This window comes from Serinus canaria, chromosome 5 (assembly GCF_022539315.1).
Source record: "Serinus canaria isolate serCan28SL12 chromosome 5, serCan2020, whole genome shotgun sequence".
NCBI lineage: Eukaryota > Metazoa > Chordata > Aves > Passeriformes > Fringillidae > Serinus > Serinus canaria.
Window position 1 is genome coordinate 58,814,499 of NC_066319.1, and position 10,309 is coordinate 58,824,807.

At 47.7% G+C, this 10,309-nt stretch overlaps 1 protein-coding gene across 6 annotated transcripts in view; it reads right to left on the reverse strand.

Annotated features, from left to right (window-relative positions):
* FBXO34 (F-box protein 34) overlaps positions 1 to 3,957 on the reverse strand; it is a 39,169-nt gene extending 35,212 nt beyond the window's left edge. For 2 of the 6 annotated variants that reach the window (XM_050975853.1, XM_050975855.1), the window contains exon 1: positions 3,837 to 3,941. The gene's annotated coding sequence lies outside the window, so the exon portion shown is untranslated. Of the gene's footprint in view, positions 1 to 3,836 lie in introns of all 6 variants that reach the window. The other 4 variants (XM_030239784.2, XM_030239785.2, XM_030239786.2 and 1 more) reach the window with 3 other exon arrangements.
* Between the last annotated feature and the right edge of the window lie 6,352 nt (positions 3,958 to 10,309).

The window sequence follows — 10,309 nt, forward strand, 5'->3', positions numbered from 1 at the left end:
CTGCCTCCCTGCTACCCAAATGCCATCACTTTGCTGTGAACTGCAGACAGAGCAGCTTCTAAAGCAGGATTATTTTTTAATCACACAGGAAAAAAAAAGAACCAGCACTATTTTCTGCTCCCCAAGATACCAGTCAGCCATTTCTAATTTTTTTTTTAAAAGCTGACACTTTATTAACAGCCATTTATGCGTCCCTCTGTAGTTTATTTCTACTCTCCAAACAGCTTGAAGCAGTCGTGGCTGCCCAGCAGCAACTTGCTCCTAAAGAGGTGGTTAAACCTGGGATGTGTAGGAAGGTGATCTATGTAAACATTCCTATTAGCCCTGTACTGCAACAGGAGGAGCAGCTGCAACATGTTGGGACACACCTGAGCTATATTTAATCCATCTCTCCCTGACACCCATTGCAATGATGCTGCAGACACCCAAATTTGGGCAGCCAGGTCACGGTACCTCTGATGCTCATCCTGTACCTACACCAGACAGTCCTGCTGTGATTGATACACAAAGTAGTTAAATAAACCAACAGTCATGCCTACAGTGGTAAACACAGCTCCAGTTATGCTCTAGGCATAAAACTGCAACAGCAGGATTAGCAAGTGATATAGCAGATATTCCCCTTCCACAACAAAGACAAAAAAAAAAGTTATTTGGGGAATAAACACTAAATCCACAACTATAATGTGAATTCCAAACACAAATCCCACAACTACAGGCAGAATCTGAACTATGGACAATTAGTACATTTCATCTTTTAGGGGTGAAAAAAGGACATTTGAAAAAACGGGACAACACTCTTACATTAAAGAAATACTGTCACAGTGACTTTAATAGACTCTAAGTTTAATAAGTTAATTGAATCAAAATAGCTTAGAAAACAAGCCAGTAAAATATGGTACAAATAAAAATGGAGCAGCCACACATACCAAAGCAGCATTCCTGTGCCCTCCTTCCTGCAGAGCTTACAGAAGAGGATCTCTAACCCACAACTTTCACTAAACCAGAATTTCCTTCAAAAGCTCAAATCTATGGATTGAAACACCCAGTGATAAATCCACTAACCAAATAATCCACAAGAGACAAAAAATCCCAGCAGACAAGGGCAAGAGAGATGCTTCCCAGGCTATGCTATCTTTAATGATAGGTTTAGGATCAGTCCTGTGCTTTCCTTATAGGTTCAACCATCAGACCCAAGAAAAGCTCCTCTCTTCTCTGATACCTGGTACCAAACCTACAACAGGAATATTGAAATATGCCCTAGCTGCTGGGAATACAACAACCTCTGTGTGTGTGAGGATTATACCAAACTGCTGGTTGGGTTATGCTACAGGGCACCGAGAAGTGAAAATAACCCATCGTGATGAGGGTGTTGACACCTGGAACCTCAGGGAGTGTTATTACCCAGGCAGGGTCTGCATCCACTACACAGCTCTCACCTTCACATCACCCAAACCTAACCTGGCACCTCCTCACCCTAAAACCACAGTCCTTCCTGGAGCTGCAGACCAGCCTGTGATAAACTCCCACAGCACAAGCTTCAAGATGAGCTTCCAAATTTAAGAGACACAGAAAGATGTTTTATAACCTCTAAGTCACTCAGCTGCAGCTTAGCACTCAACAAGCCACTCACAATTCTCCACAATCCTTCTCCAAACGGGGAAAAGATTTTAAAGAGCATTTAGTGCAAGTGAAACATCCCCAGCTTTCTCCTCTGGTCGCTCTCCAATTAAATATGAAAGCGACAACTTAGTCATACTGAGCATGCAGGATGATTTTAAGACAGTGGTATTAAATCAAATCCCACAACTTTTTACACCTATTAAATTGTTACTCTGTCATTAGGAGGGGAGATTTTGATAAGCACGATGCAATTAACAGACAGTGCCTTTGTTACCAGGCTGCTCGTGATGAAGCCCAGGCTCCTTGACATTCCATTTCTTCCCCTCAAAGGCTCTGTGCTACAGCAAATTTATGGGTTTTAGCATGTAAGAGGAGAATTGGGCAGGTTACCTTCAAAATCAGTCAATAAGGCCCTTTCACTCAGGCTGGGGGAAGGCGGGTGGCTGCTGGAAAGCAACACAAGGCGCTCCCTTCCCCCTCCCCTCAGGACCCAAAAATGTTGCGTTCAAAACACTCCCATCCCCTGCAGCAAGGGATTAGCCATTTATTAAAAAGGAATCAAAACACTGTAAAAGGCTTCCAGTTAAGATTTCAAGAGAAAAAAAAAATAACAAAAACATTAACACCGGTAGAACCAGAGTCACATTAGGAATTCTTTTGGGCACAGAAGAACAAGCAGCTCAAATGCAAGCAGGATGTCATTTGTCCCAATGATGCTGATCAAATGGCTCAAAAGGAGGACAGGATTTTTTTTTTTTTTTTCACTCAGTCATTTTCCTGTCTCCACACCCAGAAGTAACAGCATTCACAACCTACAGGCATTAAGACTTTGGACTTTTAAGACAACTACCTACCTCCACGCATGTTTTTAAGGTTGTTTTTTTTTTTTTTGGCTCTTCTCTAGGGGTGACAGACAATTATAATGGCCAATTATGTAAAACCTTTCATCCGAGAAAACACGAAGCACTACGCAAACACTCATTAAGACTCTCGGCTGGAGCCTGCGCCGCACGTTCGCCTGTTCCCCAACTCCCCTGGATATCTCCAGCCACCAAAACTGGATACCGAGCGCTGTGGCACGGCCAGGACAGCGCCCAGCAGGGCAGGGCCAGCCCTGGAGTACTTACACGGCCTCGCAGGCGGGTTTTACAGCCCGCAACACGCTCCGGGCTGCTGGGGATGAGCTCTGCAGCCCCATCCAAGCCGGTTATTTAAAAACAGAGCAGAGACACACGCGGCTGCTGGGCGTTGTATGAAAGCACCTCGCAGGACGAGCCTTAGACCCACTTGTCCGGCTGATCCAAGCAGATTTTTCCAACTGGGAGCCGCATGGCACAAGTCAATAATCTCGGTTTACTGAAGAAATTAAAAGCTACGCTTATTGTTTCGAGTAAGGCCTTGGAGGAAGTAATTCCGAGAAGAAATCACTTCCACTGCAATTGTACTTTTAACCTTTCCTTAGGTTCTTACGCCATCCCCACGTGAAGGCGTCATTCAAGAATTATCACAATATCTAATAACCATTAAAGCTCTTTTCGGATCACTGTTTATGTTTAGCGAGTTCACAACCCCTCTCTTCTGAAGGGCGGCTGATCGATGTATGAACCACGGGGAAGCCGTGCAGAAAAAAACACCACCAGGAAGTGACCGCAACTCAGGAGATCAAAATTTGGGGGGAAAACGCGCGGTTTGGGACGGGGTTGCTTTTAAAAGAAGATCCGCGAAAAAACTGACCTGCAGAAAACAGGGGGGCTCGGTCCAGCCGGCCACGCGTGGGACAGGCGCGTTACGCAACCGCGGGGAACGGGGATGCTCCGCGCCCCGCACGGTGAGCGGGCGCTGCGGGGGACACGGCACCGCTCCCAGGCTCCAGCTGCCCGAGCCGCCGGGCCGGGAGAGCCGCGGCAACGCTGCCAGCGCCGCCAGAGGAGCACTACAAAACCCGCGGGGAGGCCGGGAACGGGGCGTTGGGGGAGCACCGCGGACAGAATAAAGCGAGAGGGTAAAATAAAACCAAGCGGAGCGCGGGTAGAGTGCGGTGCCCTCGGCGCGGCCCCGTCCTGCGGGCGGCAGCGGCCCCTCGGCGGCCCCGCAGCCGCCATGGCCGGCGGAGCGCGGGCGCTGCGGACGGGCCCCGCTCGCCGCTCGCCGCCCACCTGCCCGCACCGCGCCGAACCCAGCGCCCACCCACCCGTGCCGCGCCCGCGGGAGCCTACCGGGAGCGGGGCCGGAGGACGGGCCGTGGCGGAGCCGCCAGGCTCGGCTCGGCTCGGCTCGGCCGGATCCCCCCTGCGCCCGGCGGCGGCGGGAGGAGCCGGGCGGCCGCGCCAATCCGGGGCGGAGCGGGGCGGGACGCGGAGCCGCCGGGGAGGGACGCGGAGCCGCCCCCGCGCCGCGCCAGGCACCGGCCGCCCCGCCGCGCCAGGCACCGGGGGCTCGGCTCGGGGCGCTTCCCGGGCTCATCGCTCCTTGGAAGTGCCTGTTCGAGGCCAGCGGGTTCCAAGGCAGCCCCCGGCGCTGGCGACCCCGTGGTTGCCCGCTCTCCCCGGTGTGCCGGGCTTGCAGCTCACCGACGAGGTTTAGCGACCAACGTGGCACTGGAAGCCACGGGGGTGCCATTTCCCAGCCTGCTGCAGGGACACCGGTAACTTATCAGTGAATTTAGTCTGGCTAAAAGGTCTTGTATAGGAGGCCAAAAAGTGTTCGAAAAAGCTCCTGGCTTTGAAACCTACCGAACTCCCGAATGCAGGGCCAGAAGTATCACAGAATCAATTAGGCTGGAAACGACCTCTGAGATCATCGAGTCCAACCCATGACGGAACACCACCCTGTCGACCAGATCATGGCACTGAGTGCCACGTCTAGTTTTTCCTCAAACACCTCTAGGGATGGTGACTCCACCATCTCCCTGGGCAGTCCATCCCAGTAGAGCTGCAGGGAGGTCACTGGGAGTGTCCCTCCCTACTGGAACCCCACCAGCGTGGTGCCAGCCTTGCCAGCTTGTTTTGCCAATGTTTCTTCCCCAGCACAATCACTAAATACCCTTTGCTGTCATCTGTCCTTGGCAAACAAGAGCTGTTGTTCCTGCTGTAGATGTATCCACAGCAGTGATTTGTCATGCAAGTGTCACCCCAGCCATCTTCTCTGTGCAGTCCTCAAGAACTCAGCCTGCAGAGAGGAGAAGGCCACTGGAGAAATCCTCTGAAACCAAAGGTATTGACAAGAAAGAGAAACACAAAGAGAAGGCATTGGGAAAAGGGGAATTAAGTGGTGGCATCAGATGGTAGTTTGAACCTAAAAGGGTTTCTACAAGAAGGAGCTTCCCCTCTCCTTAAAAGATTTAGGCAGGTCGTTTCCAGTTAGATGATGGAAGCAGGCAGCAAACTGAAAAGGTCTGGTTTCTTTCCACCCCAGGGAACAGCAGGAAGCTGTTCAGAGGACGTTTTGTTTGGACATCAGGAAAAGGTTCTTCCCCCAGAGGGTGCTGGGCACTACCCAGGCTCCCCAGGGATGGTCACAGCTTCAAGGCTGCCAGAGCTCCAGGAGTGTTTGGAACACGCTCTCAGGCACAGGGTGGGATTGTTGGGGTGTCTGTGCAGGGCCAGGAGCTGGACTGGATGGACCTTGTGGGTGCTTTTCCATTCAGGATATTCTCTTACTCTATGATTCCCTGACCTGCTGGAGGGCAGCACTATTTACTCTCTGATTACACTACTGAGAGGAGATCCTTGAGACTGTTCTCAAGCTAAAAAGCAGCCTAAGTGTGTCAGCACTGCTAAAAAGCAGTGTAAGTGTGTCAGCACAGTGCTGTACCATGACAGCCCTGACCAGGGGCAGAGCTAATTAGCCAAGGCCTAGGATCACATTTACATGGTGCCTCAGATGGCTGAGATGAATCTCCCAAAATCTCTGGAGCTCCTGTTCACTACAGCCACAAAATACAAATGGAGGGTGGGAGGGAAGACAGAGGTAAGATGAGTTGCTGAAGGTCAAATATTAGATGAGGACAGGACAGAAAACAGACCCTACTGTTGTCACCCCTCCAGTACTTTCTCCTCTGAACAGTAACAAACCACAGAACAACAACGGGATTTAGCTGCTGCTGACAGAGTAGTTTCCTGTGTTCCAGGGAAAAATTCTGTCTTTTGGTATAGGACCAAATGCGCATGGAAAAAAGCCCTATTTACTAGCACAGCCCCACAGTTGGGTGACATGCAGTGAGATGCAAGATATCCCCAGGTGACTCAAAGGGGAATGAAATATGTGCCCTGTCATATTAGAAAAGGCCTCACAAAGATATGCCCCAATCTTTTGTTGTAAATTGATAAAGACAGTGAACTGCCATTTGCTGCTAAGTGACTTCTAATGATTAAACAACCTTTCTCCTCCCACCCCCTCGGGGTAGTTAGTGATAATATAAGAAAGATTTTGCACATTGTTTAGTTTAAATGGCCATCTGGCCCTTCTGCATTTCAGTAGCCTTGAACATTAAAAAAAAAATAGATAAAGAAAACCAGTCCTATCTTATCAGAGACCTGGAGAAGTTTAACTCTGTCAGAGCAAAGAGAATTAACCAAGTCCTTACAGCTCTTTTCTGGTTTCCATCTTGATTAGCAGTCATATTCATCACAGCTTGTGTTGTACTCCCTAAACCAAGAGAAGAAACTGTCCCTTACAGGCTGTATTAATTTTAACCATGAAACACAACTCCAGCAGTTCCATCCAGCTTCCACAGGAGGTGTTCTGCCCCTGGGCAATGGAGACACAAAGAAGACACATGACAAAAAAAGATACAGGTTTTCAGCCAAAATTAAAAACAAACAAACAAACAAACTGGAATTACTGTGCAAGTAGGAAAAAAGATGCTCTTTTCAGAGGAAAATGTAATGGTCTTGGCCTAACTCAGAAACCTGCTTCCTGCTGCTGAGAAGTGGTTTCTTCATCTGCTTTTGCTCAAGGGGATAAAAAATACAATTTCCCCAAAGCAACCCACTCAAAGTCTCTAGAAACAAAATAAAATTTGGTCTCAACTCAGCTTATGTTTGGCTTACGGTTGAATCCAGCATTTCTTCTGGGGTTAATTCCCACTCCCCTCTTTGCCTCTGGAAGAAAACTAAGAAGGGTTGAGTCTGTTTGGAAAGAAGTGTGATATCCTTAAGAACATGGCCTTGGGCTTTGAATAAAGGAGCCAGCTGAGGATGCTTTCACCTGCAGTGCTGGAGCAGGTTTGTGAGTGAAATCTGTAGCAGCAGGGAACATTTGGTGTAAACACCCCGTAAATAACAGAGGATGTACAGATATGCTGAGATAAAACCACTCAGGCTGTGTTCCCAAGTGCACTTTGCATGCTGACATTGCTAGTTTGCATTTTTGTGAAAGCTGGGAGCTTATAAATGTGCTACAACATCCAGCTTTTGGGTATCAGCTGCCAGAGTGCAACAGAATCTCCAGAGTCAGGTACCTTGTCCTTCTATTTATAGTCCAGAGAGAGACACTTCCCAAGGGCAAGTGGAAACACCCACCTGGGAACAGAGAACAGGGAGCAGGAAACATTAAATGAGAGCTGTATTACATCACTTTGTGTCATTTTTATATTTTCTGAAAAATCCTCTTTACCCACGATTTTCTCCTGGGAAGCTGAGAAGCTTCAGCTTCTCCTGTGTTTGCTACTCTAAAATGTAGTCTGGAGATTGTTTATCCAAACATGAATTTTTTTAACTGAATGATCAATCACCATCAGCTGTATTGGACTCTGAAGAGTCAGTCATGAATTTTTATTATTCATTCTTGTTAAGCCTTCTGTCTATATCCTTCTCTATTCTCTAGTATAGTTTTAGTATATAATTAATCATATCATATCATATCTCAGCCTTCTAAGAACATAGACTCAAATTCTAATCTCTTACCTTATCTGGGGACCTCAGCAAACTCAACAACTTTGCATAGCCAGTGGAGGTGTTTCCATCAGCTCAGGATCCCAGGCCCATGTTGGGCTTTAGGAGTCTGTCAGAGCTCTTTGAAGGATTAGAGCAATAACAATTTCTGTTTAACACTGTGGGTGTCAAGATTGTATTTGATGTTATTTGTTGTACTGGGTGAATTGGGTGGTGGAGAAATACCCAAGAAAGGGAAGACATTGTCCAGGCTCATCCAGGTGAGAGTCCAAACCTCTCTCTACCTGCTTGGACCATGCCCTCCTCCCAGGAGGTGACAGGCTGAGGCACTGGGGGGTGGCTTCTTCTCATTCCTGGTACAAATGGGCTGCAGAGCAAAATAAACCACACAGAACAGAGCAAGAGGCTGAACTGTGTTCCCTAGCTGCTCAAAGGCAGGAATTTCACTTGTTTTCAGCTCCTAGAATTTGTTCTGGTTTTTAAACTAGCAGCCACTTCAGGTGAAAAGCCTGAGCAGAAGTGGGAACAGCAGCCAATGCATCATAATGAATTTGCTGCTGTTCAATACCTGATGGAGAGGTTATCAATTGAATTTGGCAACCTGTGCCCTCTGCAGTGTCTTATTTTGCCTACAGAGGATTTTCTTTGACTGCAGGAAAGTGGCTGTGGGGTACAGCTTTATAACTCCATTCTTTCACCAAAAACATGATCAGAAAATGTAATTATTTCAGGGCTAAATTTGGAGATACATTTCCCTACACACTTCATATTGCACTTGATTTGTGCAAGGGTGAGGAGAATCACCTTCACAAAGAACAATATTCCATGTGAAGGAATGAAGAGCAGAAAAAGCAAGTTAGCAGATTGCCACATAATGATCTCCTCAGTACAAAATGTATGGGACGATGACAGTTATATTGCCAAGAAATAAAGAAATTCAAATTGGTTCTCAAAGCTCAATGGCTAAAGTGGGATTTTATCATAAAATCATCAGGTCTGTATGAGAACAAGGAGTTTAACCTTTCAGGCATGCCTAATATGTGCCCAGGATAATGACTTTAGAAATTCACATCCCTTGTTTATTTCTCTGAAATGGTAATATATTTATTTCTCTTAGCACAATAAAATCAGTTGCAATCAGGAATTTGGCTGGAAAACACCTGATTTGAGTGTATTAGCTTAAGTGATATTGCAACACTTTAAAATCTTGGCATTATTCAAACACACTGAGGCCCTTGTGGTGACCTAAATACTGTCAGTGGAAGGTGTCTGTGCAGCACTTTAAGGAAACCCATTGTGGTTGTAACCTACTGCAGCACTTTAAGGAAACCCATTGTGGTTGTAACCTACCTGGCTCAGGTGACACCTGTAGAGGTGCACAGCAAACCCAGGGCAGGTACTCAGGTTCCTCAAGGGCCCACGGCTGTGTTATCACTCCTGTTTTGTTACTTGAGCTCCTGAGATTAAGCCCAGGCTGTAGCACAGCTTCCCAAATTCTGCATGGACACTCACAAGAGTGGAAATGAGCAAAGGTGCCAGTCCAGATGCTCCAAGGAGCAAACAAGTATTGTTTCAGCATATTCAGGTATGCAGTAAGAAAAAAAACCCATTTTTTGGTTGAAATGATGACACTCCTAAACTCACTTTCTCCCTAAAACTTGTGTTTCAGCATGGCTCGCATCATTGGACTATATCCTAATGTAAGGTAGAATTGCTGAAGTCCTCAAATTCCGCTGCCACAGGAGAAAAAGTGGAGTAAAAAAAAATCAGCAAACCCCAAGGACTGCATTGGATTGGCCTCTGTACACCCCACAGATCTGAGCTCCTGTGGTTCTGTTTAATTGGATCTTTTTCAAACTATCACTTTGGCAGCACTCAATAACCTCCATGCTGGTCTTTTATTACCTCTAGCAAATAAAGGACTGAAGGATTAGACTGGATGGTCAATATTTGTGACCTTTGCTGTAACCTTTGCCCGTCTGTGCAGAAATGGGGTGACTTTTCCCCAACTGCTCCAATCTGGGACGCCCAGAGCCACTCACTCTGATCGTAGCCGTGGGGAACAGCTCTGTGCTCTTACTGCGGGGCTTAATCCATTTATTGCTGTCTTAAAATCGCCTTTATATACAAAATTACTGATATATTTGTGTAATGCTAGAGGGGATTCCGCATTTTCAGGCTGCCTGCCGCTGACCACCTCTCCTGCTACTCAGCAGTTTCCCGTTTCCAAACACTTTTTTCCTCTTTCTGCAAGCGTCGTCCCCACTTTTGCAGTGCCACCAAGCGGATTGTTCCCCTATCAGCATTTGAATTTCCCAAGTTACCACTTAGACACAAACACAGAACTCTCCTGTAGCTGAGAATCGTGTTAAACGCAACTCACCCCAGCAAACCGCGGGGTGGGTGCGATGCGGGTATGGCGGGGAATAAAAGGGTCGTTAATAAAAACTTCTTTAATTATGTGTTTATGGTCCTTTGAGACCTGTGAAGACCCGGGTTCGGCTCCTCAGGAGGTGGCACAACGCCGGTGTTCAGGTGTGGACACAAACCTTGTGGGCTTCTCGGTTCAGGAGAGACTGAAGCTCCTGGAGCTGGAGCAGGGGAGAACAGCAGGGCTGGGGCATCTCCCTGCCCAGGAAAGGCTGAGGAAGCACGGGCTGGACCCCTCCAGAGGGGCCCTCAGCCCTGTCTGTCCCTGTCTGCAGGGAGGGCTCAGTGACAGAGCAGGCTCTGCTCCAGGGGCCCAGCAATGCACCAGAGGAACGAGCAGGAACTGATGCCCACAAGTTCCACCT